At 38.5% G+C, this 19,333-nt stretch overlaps 2 long non-coding RNA genes across 2 annotated transcripts in view; both read right to left on the bottom strand.

The window, feature by feature from the left end:
• LOC109498754 overlaps positions 1–19,333 on the bottom strand; it is a 376,552-nt gene that overhangs the window by 302,490 nt on the left and 54,729 nt on the right. The gene's annotated exons all lie outside the window — the stretch shown is intronic.
• The window catches only part of LOC123384585, a 63,258-nt gene that overhangs the window by 19,293 nt on the left and 24,632 nt on the right, over positions 1–19,333 (bottom strand). Inside the window, exons 2-3 of the long non-coding RNA XR_006595899.1 lie at positions 9,606–9,671; positions 9,107–9,194 (exon numbers count right to left, since the gene is read on the bottom strand). This is a non-coding gene — a long non-coding RNA (uncharacterized LOC123384585). The remainder of the gene's footprint in view (positions 1–9,106; positions 9,195–9,605; positions 9,672–19,333) is intronic.

Below are 19,333 nucleotides of genomic sequence, written 5' to 3'. Positions count from 1 at the left end.
GAATACTCCTACAAGAATCTAAGCAAAGAGAAGGAGGACCCAAAATAAGGAAGTGACAATGGAGATAGAGAGGAGGAACTATACAGGACAGATATTTCTGAGGTATAATTAACTGACCTCACCGGCCATTAAATGTTGTTAAAGCGTGAGAGGAAGGAATTGGGCGATTATTTGGGTGTCATTTCCACTAAGATGGTGCGTGCAGAAGCAGCAGCACCTTGGAGAGACAAGATGTTCAACCGGGGCATTTAGTGCACACAGCTTCTTTCTATACCACATGCAGATGGAGCTGTCCATTAGGTAGCTGTACAGTCAGCTCTGGAGTTTGGGAAACAGGTCAACGCTTGAAGATTATATGGACATCAGTAATAGCGTACAGATGGTTGAAGTATGTGTTGACTTAGTTTCTTCTCCCCTGAATGTTTTTCTTACATTCCCTGCACAGAACTGTTAAAACTAGGGGCTCCAGAAATGCTTTTTGGTTGACTGAATCAGTGGTCATGCTATTCCTACTTCTCGGAAAACTCACAGGACTGAAGGCTGCTTTCTGTTGTAACCTGGGGAAGGTACCAGATCTTCCAAATGGAAAGTAATTCTTTTCCAAGTTCACCACTAAAGATCCCTAAACAAAGCATCCTTGTCTAATGCCATATCACAAGACCATTTTTCTGGGAAGGATCCTTTAAAAAAAATATCCACAGTTAAGAGTTTTGTGGATTGAGAAAAATGATAGTGATATAGGTAGATCTGAGAAAAATACCAGTGAATGTGTTGTGTGACCATAGGGATTCATCTCTCTACTAGAATACCCAACTGTGCATTTAGAATTGGTGTCATTTAAATTGGACAACACAGGGGCGCCTGGGTGGCTCAGTTGGTTGAGTGTCCGACTTCAGCTCAGGTCACGATCTCACGGTCCGTGAGTTCGAGCCCCGCGTCGGGCTCTGGGCTGATGGCCCAGAGCCTGGAGCCTGCTTCCGATTCTGTGTTTCCCTCTCTCTCTGCTCCTCCCCCGTTCATGCTCTGTCTCTCTCTGTCTCAAAAATAAATAAACGTTAAAAAAAAATTTTAGAAATAAAAATAAAAATAAATTGGACAACACAGAAAACAGTGGACAAATTCCTGGAAACCTATAACCTCCCAAAACTTAAGAAGAAATAAAAAATTCAAACAGACCAATTACTAACAATGAAATTAAATCAGTAATCAAAAAAACTCCCAACAAACAAAAGTCCAGGACCAGACAGTATGCTTCTCAAAGTATTCCAAACAACCAAAGAAGGAAAGCTTCCAAATTCATTCTATGAGGCTAGCATGACCCTGATACCAAAACCAGAGAGAGAAATCCAAAAAAAAATCTATAGTCCAATATCTCTGATGAACATAGATGCAAAAATCACCAGCAAAAATCCTTAACAAAATATTAGCACATCGAATCCAACAACATATTTTTAAAAAATCATTCACCACAATCAAGTGGGATTTATTCACAGGATGCAAGGGAGTTTCAATATTTGCACATGAATTAACATGACAGGTCATATTAACGAGAATAAAAGCCATATGATTACTTCAACAGATGCAGAAAAAACATTTGACAAAGTACAACATCCATTCATGATAAAAACCCTCAACAAAGTAGGATTAGAGTGAACATCCCTCAACATAATAAACCCCACAGAGAACATCACACTCAAAAAAGAAACAGAGCTTTTCCCCTAAGGTCAGGAACAAGACCAGGATGTCCACTCTCACCACTTTTATTCAACATGGTATTGGAAGTCCTAGCCAGAGCAATCAGACAAGAAAAAGAAATAAAGGGCATCTGAATTGCTAAGGAAGAAATGAACCTTTCACTATTTGCAAAGGACATGATACTATATATAAAAAACCCCAAAGACCCCCACCAAAAATCTACTAGAACTGATAAATGAATTCATAAAGTCACAGGATACAAAAATCAATATATAGAAATCTGTTGTATTACTATACACTAATAATGAAGCAGAAAAGAAATTAAGAAAACAATCCTATTTACAATTACACAAAAAGTCATAATACACCTAGGAATAAACTTAACCAAGGAGGTGAAAAATCTGTACTCTAAAAACTGTAAAACACCGATGAAAGAAAATTGAAGACAACACAAAGAAATAGAAAGATAGTCCACGCTCATGGACTGGAAAAACCAATATTGTTAAAATGTCCATAGTACCCAAAGCAATCTACAGATTTAATGCAATCTCTATCAAAATACCAACAGCATTTTTCCATAGAACAAATCATTCTAAAACTGTATGGAACCACAAAAGACCCCAGATAGCCAAACTACTCTTGAAAAGAAGAACAGGAGCATCTAGGTGGCTCATTCAGTTAAGCGCCTGACTCTTGGTTTTGTCTCAGGTCATGATCTCACGATTGCACTTTCTCTCTCAAAATAAACGAAAAGAAAAAAGAAAAAAAGAACAACAGAACTGGAGGTATCACAATCCCAGATTTCAGGATATAATACAAACCTGAGGTAATCAAAACAGTATAGCATTGGCACAAAAACAGACATATAGATGAATGGAACAGAATAGAGAGCCCAGGAATAAACCCGTAATTACGTAGTTAACTCATATTTGACAAAGGAAGAATATACAATGTGAAAAGTCTCTTCAATGACCTCTTCAATAAAACTGGACAGCTACATGCAAAATAAAACTGGACCACTTTCTCACATAGTACGTACACACACACACACACACACACACACACACACACACACACACACACACACACAGAAAACAATCGAAATGGACTAAAGATGTAAATATGAGCCCCGAAGCCATAAAAATCCTAAAAGAACACAGACAGTAATTTCTTGACATCAGCCATAGCAACATTTTTCTAGATAGGTCTCCTGAGGCAAGGAAACAAAAACAAAAATTAAACTATTGGGAATATATCGAAATAAAAAACTTCTGCACAGCAAAGCAAATAGTCAACAGAACAGACAACCTACTGAATGGGAGAAGATAATCTGCAAATGATATATCCAATAAAGAGTTAGTATCCAAAATATATGAAGAACACAAAAACAATCTAAAAATTGACAAAAGATGTGGACAGACATTTCTCCAAAAGACATAAAAATGGCCAGATACTGAATATTATTCAGCCACAAAATATACAAAGAAATCTTGCCATTTGCAACAACATGAATGGAACAAGAGAGTAGAATGCTAAGTGAAAGAAGTAAGAGAAAGACAAATACCATATGATTTCACTCATTTGTGGAATTTAATAAAAGAAAAGAGAGACAAACCAAAAAATAGATTCAACTATAGAGAACGACCAGATGTTTACCAGAGGGGAGGTGTGTGAGGGGATGGATGAAATAAGTGAAGGGGATTAAAAGTACACTTATTGTGATGAGCACTGAGTAATGTCTAGAATTATTGAATCAGTGTACTGTATACCTGTTAGTATAACACTATGTTAACTACACTAGAATTAAATTTAAAAAAAAATAACGGGATAATTTACTATAAATGCATGCGGGCATGTGTTGGGGAAGGTGCAGGGGTTTCCAGACTCAGTAGGACAGATGTAAATGATGAAAGGTGATAAAGTTCCAGAGAAAAAATGTCAAGTTTCCAGCTTGCCTATCCTTTTAAGGTGGGAAAACTTAAGGTTGAAGACAGAGTGATAAGGTAAACAAGGAATATAAGATACAGAACCCAAACCTCCAGTTTATGCTTAGAAAAGGATGGCCTCCTTGTACGTCAATATACACTTAGAAATGCCATAATTTAGGATAAGAAAAATAAGTTTCTATCCAGGCTCTTCCAAGAAGCCTATCTGCTGGTTGCTGAAGTCATGAAGTCACGAAGTCATGAGAGTAAATGTTTTCCAAAGATGAAGGAAAATGGGTCAAGGATGGAACCAAATAGAACACTAAGATTGGATCTTGAGTTGTTTTAGGTTAACAGACCATTTGAGAATCTGATTATAGCTATAGACAGTCTCTCTAAAAAAATTATATAAATATATATATATATATATACACACATATATGACATACTTGCACATATATTCACATATATATATGATATATATTCGCACAAATTTTAAGCATGGAATTTAAAGAGATTCACTGGCTCCATGATTCAAGGATTCAAAATCAAGGGGTGGGGGTGGGGGGGAAGGATACAAATAACCAATTTCAATTTAGCTATTACAAATCCTAATCTTTCCAAGGATGCAAGCAGTCAGTAAGTGAGACCCTCAGGGTTTTTTGTTTTGTTTTCCTGCCATTAAGAAGCCACTGTAATATTTCTATGAATGAAGAGAGAGACACTGAGAATTGGAAAAGTTAACAAAATATGTCAGTTATACCTCAATTAAAAAATGTATATACATCCCTTACATGAAATTCAATACATATAGAACTCTATTAAATGGAATACTAAAAGCAAAAACGAGCTACCAATACATGTTATCTAGAACATGAATGGCTCCCCAGAATATTACACTATGTTAAAGAAGGTAGGCACGCAAGACTACACATTGTAGGATTCCATTTCTATGATAGGTACAGGAAAGGCAAATTTAGAGAGACAGAAAGTACATCACTAGTTGCCTAGAACTGAGAATAGGAATGGGTTCTACAAACAGACGCGAGGGAACTTTTGGAGGTGACAGAAATGTACTAAAGCTGGATTGTGGTGATGGTTGCACAATCCTGTAAATTTACTGAAAGTTATTCAATTGTACACTTATAATGGGTAAAAATTTTGTTTGTAAAATATACCTTGATAAGGCTATTTTTTTTAAAAAAAGATGTCTCTGGAAGCAAATCAGCACCTCAGGATTGTAAAATACTGCATTGATATTTATATGCAATGTCTCATGATATTTGAAATTTGCATTATAAAATCCTTCTGTATCAAATTATAGACAATCAGATAGGACTCCTTGAAAAGAACCAATTACATTAACCCACTGAAATGCCTTTATAATTCTAAAGATTATTCAAATAACTATTTTCCATTAACTACTCTAGAAATCATTGTAGTAACTTCCTGTGGTCAGGAAGGAATGTAGGACTATGTGGGGTTGATACATTCAGATATTCCATGAGGATCATTCCATTGTGCTACTACCCCTTGGATAGTTGGAGTGATTTGGCTTAACAATTTTTTTGTCCTTAGTAAGTATTCGCTTAAGTAGAACCATCATCATTATGCCATTAGGTTTAATTTTAGGACTTAGGCTTGTTTTGCTGGGTTTTAGTACATTTATATTTGGCTTTCTTAGGAATTAACCACAGACCATTAGTGAAAACAATACAGAGGCCTGGAGAACCATACAGAAAGTCTTGGCAAAAATAGCTGAGGAGGTTCTTAACAGTTTCCCAGACTTTTGCCCTGAATTCGCCAAATACAATGACAAAGATCTCTATTTAAAAAAAAAAAAAAACACATTAAAAAGGAAAACTGTCTGGAACTATTTCTGCAGGAATCCTTGGAACTCTCCTCCACTTCTCCCCTCTCCCACTATCTGCTCCATGACACAACACCCCACTAAATGCACATGGCAAGACACCAAAACTATACTATTTTTAAAAAGGAAAAAAAAAACAGTTCCATTGTCTATGAATAAAGAAGATCTGGATATTTTAAAATTTAAGTATATCTGAAATCTACTACCTTCAAGATTCAGAGGAGTGAAGTAGAGAGGGATGTTCTCAGATATTGGCAATGGGAAGGCTGTCTTTGAAAGATTCTGACTTAACCCTCATGTGGGAGAGGGTAGATGTGGGGAGTATGGGTGGGAATGAAGGTAGTGAGCATCCTTTGAAGAATCTACCTGTGGGGTGCCTAGGTGGCTCAGTAAGTTAAGCATCGACTTCAGCTCAGGTCATGATCTAATGGCTCGTGGCTTCAAGCCCCACTTCGAGCTCCATGATGACAGCTCAGAGCCTGGAACCTGCTATGGATTCCATGTCTCCCTCTCTCTCTGCCCTTTCCCTGCTCGTGCTCTGTCAAATAAATAAATAAATAAATAAATAAATAAATAAATAAATAAATAAATAATTAATTAAAAAAAATTTTTTTTTGAAAAATCTACCTAGGTTAGTTTGCCTATGGGAGTTAGAGGTTTCCTCCTTAATATTCCCATATCACTTTGAATTGAATATAACTCAATTTTGGTGTTTATCGTAATATAATGTTGTCTTTCTCCCAAACTAGATTAAAGGCCTCAAAGATACAACTGTATCTGATACATTTTTCTATCCACAGTTCTTGGCGTCCTGCCTTTCACATGGTTTGTGTTCAGTGGAGATCTGTGGAATCAATGTATCTAAAAAACTGTAAAAAGCAATTATGGAAGTATTATAAATAAAAGTAATTATGTAGTGAAATGAGTTTATCAGAACAATTACATTGATTAACAACACATTTTACCTAGAGAAAGAATGGTCTCATTTGAAGGGTTTATCAGATTGTGTGCTCAACAGCCACATATTTTTGTAAGTTAGCTGTTTGTGCTAATGTGCAGCTTACTACGTGCCTTTAGCAGCACAATGTCCTGTTATCACGAGAAGTTTGTGTAATTAATGCCATGTCAATGAAACTTTCAAGCATGTCTTAGTAATGCTTATGCAAAATTTCTCCCTGGGTCATTATATGATGTCAAGTCTAAATACAGGACTTGCTGTTTGTGGTGCTTCTAATTCTTTGTACTGTTCCTTTTATCTATAGCTGTTGCCACTGGTTTTTACAAACAAGCCAACCTGGTATAGTGAGGTCAATATTTGTCAAAACTATTTAATAGTTTCTCTTTAAAAATTAAAGGCACCTTACCAATATTATAAGATGTTTAGATCTGACAGAACCCTTTAGAGTTAGAAGCAATGTGCTTTTGGGAAAAGTCTAACAAAATGAACCCGGTGAAGAATGTGATAAAGCAAGCCTATGAGATCATCTCTTAACTCAGGATCATGATTTTTCACAGTAGACTAGAGCTCTGATGACTACAAGGTCACTACTAAGAATGGAGGGGAATACACCAAAATCAATTCCAAATATAATTTTGAGGCTAGCTTCTGTTACACTTAAAGTATATAAAGAAAGTAATTTATTGATTAAATAAGTTACCACACGTTATTTTGTCACTGTGGAACACCAGGAAAGCTAGACTGAAAATCAACTGACATAGATCTGCCGATGAATACATAGCAGGGGAAATGGCTGCATTCCAGCAACTGCCATTTGGTCACACTTTATTGAAAACCAGAGATAAGGAACAAAAGAAATTATTGTGAACTTTCTTTATCCTGGATAGTTAAAGGGGATGTTTACTTCCACTCACCTTAATGGCCACATATCAGAAGTTCAATATCTGACCTAAAGTCAACAGACCTTCTTAGGATTTATTTCACTGCATTTCAGTTTTTCATGAAGATTCCATGGGGTCTGAAGCCTGGAAAGATGTGAATGGTCCTACGCAACACGGGAGCTCAAATGCTCAAGTAGAAAGATAGCACGGCTCCTTGTTCAAACACATTTTTCCTAAGTAATCCACAGCAGCAGCAGGAGGAGAGAAAATGATGTCCCTTGGAAAATAAGGACTTGGCTAACGTTAAACTAGCTTTGATAAAGAGTCTAAAAGAGAGAAACACAAAAGAACACTTGAAAACTGTCTTAGAGAAACTCAACAACCAACTCTACTCATCTGTTAGGTGACTCAGAAGCAAAAAGTGGGGAATACACGTTTGGGAGTCCCTTTACACCTCCTAAAATAAAAGGTAAATAAGCTGACTATAACCTGAATAGTTTAATTGAATTTTTTTTAATTTTTTTTTTCAACGTTTATTTATTTTTGGGACAGAGAGAGACAGAGCATGATCGGGGGAGGGGCAGAGAGAGAGGGAGACACAAGAATCGGAAACAGGCTCCAGGCTCTGAGCCATCAGCGGACGGCGAGATCGTGACCTGGCTGAAGTCGGACGCTTAACCGACTGCGCCACCCAGGCGCCCCTTGAATTTTTAAATCTATATTTCAAGGTATATTTACATGCTTTTCCTAAATTCAATTTTTGAAGAATTATTTGATATCAAAGGGATATAAGAAGTTTTTTTTAACCAAATTTTTTTCCTCTAAGGCTAATAGATGTTTTGACTGAAAAAGATGAGCCTAAACTTATTCTCAACTCAGAATAAATTCAATTAAGTAAAATTGAATTTTGCTCATGGTCAAATTATTTCCCCACCGCTTGAGACCAAGCTTGGGGTCTGTTACACAGATCTGAAGAAGAACCCAGACTTTTGTCACCTACTCATGGTGGGACCTGGGGAAACGGCTTAACTTTTCTTAAACTCTATTACCTCATCTGTAAGAAGAGGAGAATAAGAAGTACCCCCTAAGAGGTCATTATAAAGATTATATGAGAAAACCTATTTAGAGTGTCTGGCACATAGATATTTGGTAAGTATCACTTTTCTTTCCTTTTTGTAATATTGAAAATAATACATTTTAATATATCTAATGGGTTTTTTAAGCCCAGGATTTTACTAATACTATAGGAGACAGTAGACAAAGAGGAAGTACTTATCTTCAAGGAGCTTAAACTTCTATGTAGGTAAGGAGTTATAAGAGATAAGGCAAGATTTTACTCTCCCCCGCTCATCCCCTCATTTTTTTCCCATCCCCTCCACACACTTTCATAGGAAACGGACTTACAACTTCTACAATTATTGTGAATCTTAAAAGAATGCCAATATTAGCAAGAGAGAAAGTTTGGATTTATAATCATCTACTCTACGGAATCAGAAACAAAACAAAAGCCAGCCTCTTAGGAGTACAGTGAGGGTCTACAACAGAATTAGAAGGGGCCTTTCTATTTTTATATGAAAACTGCAATAATTGGGTGCCCTCTAAGAGTAGTGGTTTTGAAAGAATTGGAATACAGCATATTTAGCATGGACACTGGGATTCTTATGATGGATACCAGTCACTACTAACAGTACTGATGCTTAGAGCCATTTTAAGAGTAGAGGACATCAACTGAAGAAAGGCAGAGTGACACAGAAGGAATATGGTCGATTCTACTCACAGACTAGAATCAACAGACTGGAGGATTCCCCCATGGAGACTTCAGGAATACTTGAGTGCAGAGGAAATTTTCAAAAAGGACTTCAGTTCTGCAAAGCACAGGTAGTGGCTGAAACAGGTCATGTTTGTAACAATAGGAAGTGCTGTCTTCCAGGCATCATTTCATGTGTGTCACTCACATGAACTCAGGTAAACCTCACAACTACCTTGAGAGTTAGGCACTGTTATTATCCCCATCATACACAACAAGGCACTGAAATGCAGAGGGGTTAAGTGATTTGACCAAGGGTTCATAGCTAGTAAGTTGTAGAGCTGGCCTCTGTAGAGAGGCAGTGAGGGCTCCAGGGTCAACATTGTTAACCACCATGCTACACAGTGAAGTTGGTTAAGCTTAGGACTGGAAGTTAAGGGCACAGGAAACATACTTCCAATTCTGTGAAACTATATATGTAGTATAAAGCAAAGATGAAAAACTACAACCAAATGATTATAACATTTACCTCTGAGAGATGTCTTACAGGGTGGTCTTGCGATTTATGTATTTTTTCGGGTATTACCCAACATTACTGTCAATTAACATAATTAGATTAGAAGTCTTTTTTTAAAGAAATTTTATAATAATTATTTACTTTACCTTACACAGTTTTCTTTGTGACACCTTATGAAAATAATCCCCAAATCTTAATTTTTTAGATGCCATGATGTAAGAAAGTACAAATTCCATTTCATAGGCCAGGAAATTGTGACAAGTAAACAAAGACATTATTTACTATTGGGTAAATCATGTCCTGATGGGTAAATATTTGGGATGTGGCCACTCGTGTTTGTCAAATATTTGTCAGATTTTTAAACTATGTACCTAAAAAGAAGAGACAGAAAAAGTGAAATAAATATCTAAAACACTATAAAGAAACTTAATTCAGAATTCTAAATAAAACCTAAGCTTTAGGAGTACTAAACTAATGATCATGAGGAAATCTCAGCTCACTGCTGATTGAAGCCCTGCGTGATACAATGAGGTCTCACATTTGCACTAGGACAGTCCTGAGTTTCAGTGGACTATCCATGCAGACTCTTGAAAAAGAGGAGACTGTGTTCTAGGTTCTCCTATGAGGGAAAACAGTGGGGATGTTGTGAAGTAGGGTACCACACCACCTAACACCTGGAGCAGAGCTTTCCAATGGAAGGTTCTGTATCTGCCCCATCCATCAATTACATGAGCCTACTAGGCACATGAAATGTGGCTAGTGGGACCAAAAAACTGAACTTAAATGGATTCGATAATAATTAGTTCCAACTTAAATACCTTTGACTAGAGGCTGCCATCTTCAACAGCAAAGACAAACAACTTTCTCACATATTTTCAGCTTTTTGGCTCGTTTCTCATTTTAGATACATAAATATTTATAGTATCAATTCTACCATATTACCAGTTGTCATAATTGATACTCTCTCTCTCCCCCATTGCCTAAGCTACAACAGTTTACTCCTTAAAATACTTGGGTAAGTTTCTCCTATGGAGAAACTAAGTTTATCAGAGATTCAGAAGGAAGATTGCCTGCTGAAGGAACACTCAGTTTAGGTTCCTACCTCACCTTAATCAAGCTTGAAACCATGCCTTTTTTATTTTTATTTTTATTTTTTATTTTAGAGAGAGCTGCATGCACATGTGAGTAGGGGAGAGGGGCAGAGGGACGGAGAATCTTAAGCAAGCTCCACACTCAGCACAGAGCCAGTTCCCATGACCCTGGGATCATGCCCTAAGCCAAAAATGCTCAGCTGACTGAGCCACCCAGGCACCCCACCGTGCCCTTTTTAAGTAACAGCTTTGAGATATAATTCATATACCATAAATTTGACCCTTTTCGAGTACACAATTCAGTAGGTTTCAGTATATTCAGAGTTGTACAGCCATGACAATCTAATTTTATAACATTTTTGTCACCTCAAAAAGAAACCCTAGCCCATTAAAAGTGGCACCCATTCTCGACTACTGCCAGCCACTAATCTGCTTTTGGTCTCGGCACTCTTGTCAAACAAGCTCAATCTGTGAACAAACCTATACTAAGTAATCTTTGTTTGTCTTCCTTCTTTTCATGTGTATTTTTTCACCATTTTAAATTTCTACTTTGCCCTGAATTTTTCCACCTTAGCCACACTCATGTGCCTGAGTTGTCCAATCCATCTACATTCTGTGTGTTTTAATGCTTTTAACTCCAAGGCTCAGAAAACCACAACCGGCTCATCGAAATATGACCAGGGAAGAAATTACTATATGCTTAAGAATCTAGGACTTTAAGAGCCCAGGATCGGTAGGGAGAATCCAGGTAGAAGGAGAGGGTCTCTCAATTTCAGTGTGCCATCTGAATAGCGTCTTTGTGATCCCCACCTCCTTTGCTACCGTTCCAGTTCTCAGCACCCAGAACAACATCTGGCATACAGTGCACCCCTGCCATGAATCACTGGGAGAAGGAAGGAATAAACGTTTTCCTCTAGGATATGTGTTTACAGGTTGATGCCTCCCATAGAGCCACCTGGCTACAGCCTTATTTATTTTCCTTTAAAAACTGTCTGATAAATGGCATCCCAGTGCCTGGAATACTGTATATGTAATGTGAAGAGATGTCAACTTGGAAGGTTCTTCCTAGATTCCTGGATCCAAGAAATTCTGAATTCTTCTCTTTGGTGAATACCAAATTATGAGGAAGGCTCTCATTTAAACACCAGAAAATACCTGCCTTATATTTTTATGTTTTGGGGGGGTAAGGGGTAAAAGCTTTCATTTGCAACTCACATTAGTGCTTTTGATAATGTTTCTTGGGCACCGTTCTCCTAGTTTACCTCCAGACCAGTCTTTTTCGGCATATGCAGAGGATTTTAGAGTCTCTGTGATACTCTTAACATGTAGACAGGTGAGGGGAAGGAAGAGATACACGAGGCGGTAAGCTACAAGTCTCCACACAAACCTTTCTTTCAGTTCAAGTATGAAAATGCAGATAAAAAGCCCAACTGCAGACATACTGTACTCAGCAGGAGCCAAGAGCTACCGTCAAGATTGGCAGTTCCAAAAGGCATCAACAGGAATCCTTTTGGTAATTACCAGTTGGGAAATGTCATCCCATTGATTGTGACAGACATGAAGCAGCTGTGCTTTGTTGAGGGAGCACAGAGGCTGGGCCTGAGCAGTAACAAACAGCGGGCCAGCCGCAGCCTGCTCTCCGACTTCCGCCCCACAAAACTCTCCTGTTTAGTACTTGCCAAACATTGAGGCAATTAATCACACAGCAGAAGTGCATCTACAACATCTGAAATTGCCTGTTGAAGATTCAGTTAATCTATCCTATCTCTAGCCTTACTTGAGGGTTGGGGGTGGGCAGCGAAGAGGGTCTTTTTATTGTGGAGAGATTCTCAAATTAATTGCAAAGATTGCAGGCCAGTCGTTCCTATTCTGACTGGGATGTCTGGCCAGAAATTCTGATTCTCAAGTGAGAGACAGAGAAAGGACATAGATCTGTGTTTATGAATCCCTGGTTTGGAATCAAACGTGCACAGCTCAAGCCAATACAGGCGTCCCTGTAGCTTAAGCGGCCATTTGAAGAGCAATTTTTTTTGCATGTTATTGTATAGTATGCTATATTCTTTGTGTGTGTGTGCGCGCGTGTGTGTGTGTGTATGCGTCTATTTTTTAAGTAAGGTCTATGCCCAATGTGGGGCTTGAACTCACAACCCTGAGATCAGGAGTCATATGCTCCACTAAACAACCAGCTGGGCACTCCTTTTCATTTAATTCTAGTTAATGAATGTGCAGCATAATATTCATTTCGATTGTACAAGAGCGATCTTTAGTTTACTCTGCCTACTGTTTGTGTAACAGCTTCTCTGCACAAAGACGCAGCCCTCCTTCCTCGAGATTTCCAGTCTCTGTCAGTGGGCACAGGCCACCACCCGCACCCGCAGGGGAGAGTGGGCCTCTCCCCTATGGGCCTATGGCGCTGCTCCCAGCCCTCCGTAACAACCACCGCCTCCAAAAGTCACACTGCCTTGGGCCAGGGAACTGCTCAGGCCCCGTGCTGCAAAGCCAGCTGTTACCCAGCAGCTGTGTGGAACAAGTCCCCAAAGGCTTCCCGGCCTCCAGCCCTGGCACAGCAACGAGGGGCACTACGCACCCCCTGGCGTCTTCACTCACAACCCTCAGCAGTGAATCTTGGGCAAACCCCAGGGCATCCTTACATCTATCTAGTCATCATCCTTCAGTAGCTCAGACCCCAGCCTCTATGGAACTGCATGGAACTATCATTTCTGAGAGACAAAGATCTCCGTTCTAACCCCTCCAGAGTGTCTCATTTGACTGCTTGCTCATTCCTTCAAAGTGCCATCACGGCATGATCTAGAAGTTAACTTCTATTTTAAACTATTCATTTATATAACACTGAATCCTGCCAAAAAATGCTATTTTTATTTTTAAATTTTGTTTATATAAATTTCTTAACATAAAAACTTAATGCATCTATGAACTATCCTTAAAATAGAATGAAAGACCATAGGTTCTTACATGGGGGAAGGAAGCTCAAAACATACTGAAAAGTGAAAAAAGCAAGAACAAAATGTTTTGAATGAGTTCATTTCCTGAAAGATAGCCATACATAGAAAGAAAATAATTTGGAAGAATATGCATTAGATTGTTGACGGCAGCTGTCTCTAGGAGGAATGTTATTGAGAACTTTTGCTTCCTACAGCTTTTATTTCTGTACTGTCTGAAATCTTTGTAACAGATCTTGGTAACTGGGAAAAAAATATCAAGATTCAATCACCAGGCAAAGCTACTCATTGGTTGTGATTTGAGAACAGAGAAAGCCTAAGCCCCTAGGGCCTCACACTCAAAATACGGCCCCCAAAATATCAACATCAGCATAACCTTGGTGTTTCGTGGAAATACAGGATGTTAGGCCCAAGTCTATTTCCATATTCATATTCATGTCAAAGTGGGACAAGTACTGACTACCCATATTAACTATTACTTCTTTTCCCTGGTACGTTTAATTCCTTTAAAAAAAGAAATAGGGGTGCCTGCGTGGCTCAGTCGGTTAAGCAACTGACACTTGATTTCTGCTCAGGTCATGATGGCACAGTCATGAGATCCAGCCCCGCATCAGGCTCCACACTAACAGTCTGGAGCCTGCTTATGATTCTCTCTCCCTCTGCCCTTCCCTCTGCTTGTGCACACATGCTCTCTCAAAAAAAAAATAATAATAATAATAATAAAAATAAGGTTTTAAAACTTAGAAAAATATCTAAAATACTACAGCTACTCGGCTTCCACTAAGAAAGAGGCACTGCTCTGTTAACTGAGGTAGAAAATCAAAACTGAGTCCGTGCTTTCCAGGAGACACAGTCAAGTAAAAGACAAATAATCAGGGAGATGGAAAAATATGGAAAAGTGGTAGGACTACAAGGTGAAAAGTCTGTTAGTTGTGTTATTTGGCTAAATAAAGAATCCCCAATAATGTCTTCGTCTACCGTGCTGACTCTCTAACCACTCAGAAATAGAGGAGAGACGTGGAACCAACTACCTGTGCCCCTAGTTGTGACCATGAGGGATAAAGGAACAAAGATAAAAAGGAATTGGGGGTAGGAAAGTAGCACGATCATACTGAGTCTCTGTAATTAACCATAACAAAACAATGGGTACAGCTAGACTTTAGAGAAGCCACATGGACCTGAGTCTAAAATGAATACAGTTCAACTGAAGTGTTAATGTCCTGAAGACGAGTCATTTTGTCTATATGTCTATATGTCTACCTGTAGTCCAGACTGGAGGAGAAACACTTGTAAAGAAATGTGAAGAAAGCTCCAACGCAAGCTTTCTGGTGATTTACAATTTTAAAAGGTCATTTACAAACAATGAATGGACAGGGCAGATGATCAAGGGTTTACGACACTTCCCTTTAATATACTTACATTTGATATGGGGCCGTGAATGTGGAAATGATATTTCAATTTTATTCATAAATCCAATTTATAGGAGGTTGGACTAGCTAGTTGAAGATGTAAAACTCTTTGGGAGAGATTGATCTGTGTGCTCCCTTGGGAACTAAGACTTGCAAACTGCCAATAAGAGAAAATGACACACTATGCCGGTCGTTTTCTGAAGGAGGAAAATAAAAGACTGGATAAGAAAGGTGCTTTGAAGTGACATTACATGCATGACTTTGGTGGACAGGCCTAGAGGCTGGGGAAAGAGAGGATGCGCTGACCATTTAAGAATCAGAGGCCAGTCGTGCCTACAATCCTAGAGCCTGCCACACATCTGGAACATTTCAATAAAGGCCTTGGAGAGAAGATTGACAGCTTCATGTCAGACACAATTAGATGAACCAGGGTTTCAATCCCTGATACGTGAGATGAAAGTGAAGCAGGACAAAAGCAGAAATAATAGCAACTCTTTAGATAGAAGTGAATAGGACAGAGATATTTGTGAAATAAATAAGAGCAATCCACCAAAGCCACTCTCCTTTGAACCCAGAAATGTCCTGACAACACTCACTGACATTCCAGCACTGCAGTCTGAAGAAACAGCTTAGCAGGGTCTTCCATCCAGGATTTTTAGTCCTTCTTATTACTTGTAATTTCTAAAGAGCATTATTATAGCTTAGCTGATCTTTATAATACTTAAATGAAACTATATGGAGATCATGTTTAACATACATTTCTAACACATGGCTCTTTCCCCGGACCAAAAAAAAACCAGTGTCTGACTTAATGAACTAAAGGTGCCTCATCATCAGTATTATTTAATATATGGTCTATTTCACTTGGATTTAACTTTCAACCTAAAAATCTCTGAATTTTTTTGAAACCAGTGGTATCTGAAACAATGGAATGAAATGCATTGGCTTCTATTTCACCTCGGGTAAAGATTTGAGGTGACTTTACAAGCCAAGAATGTGAAAATCAACAGAAATTTAAAGAAAAATTGGAACCCAAGAAGAAGACCACAGAAAATATAACCACTCTGTGCTTTAGGGTTTGCAAGGTTGCCATAAATGGAGTTGTAAGCCCTGCCCTGGTCGTCTGGGTAGAGAATAATTGTCCTCACCAGCATGAAAAAATATTAAATCTCTACCTACAAAATGGCACAGAAAAAGCTCATGTAGTTTTCTTTCTTGCTTTTGTTACTATCTGTTAGTATTATGGACAAGTCAGGGTCAACATTAGTCTCTGCCCTCTTTGAAATCCTGCAGGACTGATCATGCTACTCAAAGTGTGTACCCAGGACCAGCAGCATTGATGTTACCTGGGAGCTTGGTAAAAAGCAGACTCCCAGGACCCACTCCAGACTTGAATTAGGAGCTGCATTTTAACCAGATCTCCTAGAGATCCACATGTACAGGAAGGCTTGAGAAGCATTTTGTTTTTGCTTAACTGTCTGGGATGGATATACCCAATCTTCTAGCAAATTATCAATTCCTCAGGGCAGAAACTAGCTTATTCCTTTTTTCCCCAGGACACTAGACATACCAAAAACACTGCAAGCGTTGAATAAAAGCATGGATAATTTTAAAATGAATGATTATAAAAGAAAAAATTAGACCAAGATGATCAGAATTTATACAATGCAAAAATCATAGTATAGATCATATATTTTAATAACATGATATTTTAAATAATGACTAATGTTTACCACTTATTTGTGGCAGGTATGAAGAAGTACTTTTTCTTATTTTATTCACAGCTCTCTGAGATAGTGTTACCCCATTTTATCAATGGAGAAACTGCGAGTCAAGATTAAACTGTCCAACTTGACTGCTTGAAAGTCTTAGGACTATAAATACAGGTTGTCTGATTATGAAACATCATATTCTTAGCCACAACTGTCTAATAAGAGCTTCTGATCCCCAGGTTTCTGAAGGAAACCTGTTTTTACCCATGACATTTTAGCCCAGCTTATGATTTTTCAGATGTATAGACCACGAAGAACCAGGAGCTGACTGCTGAGTGAGTGAGAGATCCAGGACCATGACCTGACCCTTGCCTGGGGGTTGACTGGGTCTAGTCCTCCTTATTCACAATTTACAAAAGAAGGTTTTTTGTTTATTTGTTTGTTTTAAATAAGGTATTGAGTTGTCTGGGTGCCTTTGTCAATCAGAAAGCATCTCCTCCAGACTGTTACACACCCCTAATGGGTGAGTGGGATTCCCACAGAAGCAATGAGGAAGATCCTATGGTGGAGTTCTGACCACAAAGGGCAAACTAACCCCCCTTCGTTTCTGAAGAATAACTATTTATACCACTTCCACTGCTTAGGTAAGCCACTTAACCATTTGTACTATGGGAAATCACTCAAATCAACTTCCCCCAAATCCAGATTTCCTGGAGACTTGGTATCTTTGAATTCTTTATCTACCTTTACTCAGACCTTAAGAGGACAGATCTCATACACAGATTACCTGGGAAATTATGCCTAGTGTTGCATAATGTTACAGATGATGAAAACAAGAGGAAATGGATCCAATGTGTCAAAGAAAGAATTAAGCCCTATAGAATGGCAGAGTTTGTTTAGGGCATTCTGAGTGTGACCATTATGATGCTAGGAGGCAATATAGCATAGTGATCTGCACGGGTTGGAGCACTCTAACCTGTCAGCCAAATCCAGCTTGTATCCTGTTTTCATATGTCCCCCAAGCAAAGACTGGATTTTACCTTTTCTTTTTTACAACTCTCTTAAAAAAAGAAGCAACAGAGAACATAAGTGGTACAAAGTCTAGACTATTAAACATCTGCCCGTTTACAGAAATAGTTTGCAGATCTCTGGTTAGACTTTAATGCCATATGCTGTCTGAGATCAAGTCACATTAAAACATCTCACTAGTCCAATGACCTTGGGGAAGTCAAAACTATGCCATAATTCAGTTTCATCTTTAAACTGACAACATAGTTTTTATTTGTGTCCAGCAGCACAATAGAAGCCCTTTTCATTATTTATATTGAGGCAAAGGAAGGCAGAAAAGGGAGACTGGTTTAACTGTGACTTCCTATTCATCTGCTACTCTTATTCATCAGTATATTCCCAGCACTTGGCATACTTGGCACCCAGCAGACAATAAGCATTTATTGAGTTAAAATGCATTCAAGTCTTTGATTTTGGAATGTATTTTATTTTAGTAAGTCCATGTTCCAAATTTAAAATATTGGGTACCTGTTGAATAGAAAAAAGATTTTTTAAAAATTTTTTTAACATTAATTTTGAGAGAGAGACACGGAGTGTGAGCGGAGGAGGAGCAGAGAGAGAGGGAGACGCACAAAATCTGAAGCAGGCTCCAGGCTCCGAGCTGTCAGCACAAAGCCTGACGTGGGGCTCAAACTCACGGACTGCGAGATCATGACCCGAGCTAAAGTTGGACACTTAACTGACTGAGCCACCCAGGCTCCCCAAAAGATTTTTAAAATAAAGGAGTTTAACAGATTTTTGTAAATATTGAAATATTTACAGAATACGTGTCTGAAATTTGCTTCAAAATAACATGGCTATAATAATTGAATCAATTATTAATTGGGAAAGAGACATCTCCCATACAGAAAAATTTCCAATAATTTATACAGATACTTCCTTAAGGAGGAGTATAAGTCCCTTCTCCTTAGTCATGAGCTGTGCATAATGTCATTCCCAGCACAGAAGTGGGGGCCAAGGATCAGGTAAACTTTATAGTGGAGATATCGGACAAACATTACCTCAGCTGAGGGATCAAGGCCAACATCAAACAAGATTTCTGTTGATAGTATGTTTCCCAAATATGATATGATGAAAATGGCACTTGACCTCTGTGGTCTTCCTCTTAGAACCCATACCCCAGTCTATCAGGAGAAAAACATGAGACAAATTCCAATTAAGGGCCATTCTACAAAATATCCTAAGTATTCCTCAAAACTGTCAAGGCCATCAAAAACAATGGAAGCCCAAAAAGTATCACAGGCAAGTTTTACCACTGTTCTAAAAAATATATTTTTTAAAAATATGGGGAGGGGAAAATAATGAGGGAATAGATAACACAAGATTTGGTTCAGAGGGACACCTGGATGGCTCACTCAGTTAAGTGACTTCGGCTCAGGTCATGATCTTAGGGTTCATGAGTTCAAGACCCATGTAGGGCTTTGCACTGACAGAGGGGAGCCTGCTTTGGATTCTGTCTCCCCCTCTCTCTTCGCCCCTACCCCGCTTACACACATGCTC

The sequence above is a fragment of the Felis catus genome, chromosome A1 (genome assembly GCF_018350175.1).
Source record: "Felis catus isolate Fca126 chromosome A1, F.catus_Fca126_mat1.0, whole genome shotgun sequence".
Taxonomy (NCBI): domain Eukaryota; kingdom Metazoa; phylum Chordata; class Mammalia; order Carnivora; family Felidae; genus Felis; species Felis catus.
This window is presented reverse-complemented; position numbering and strand designations above follow the sequence as displayed.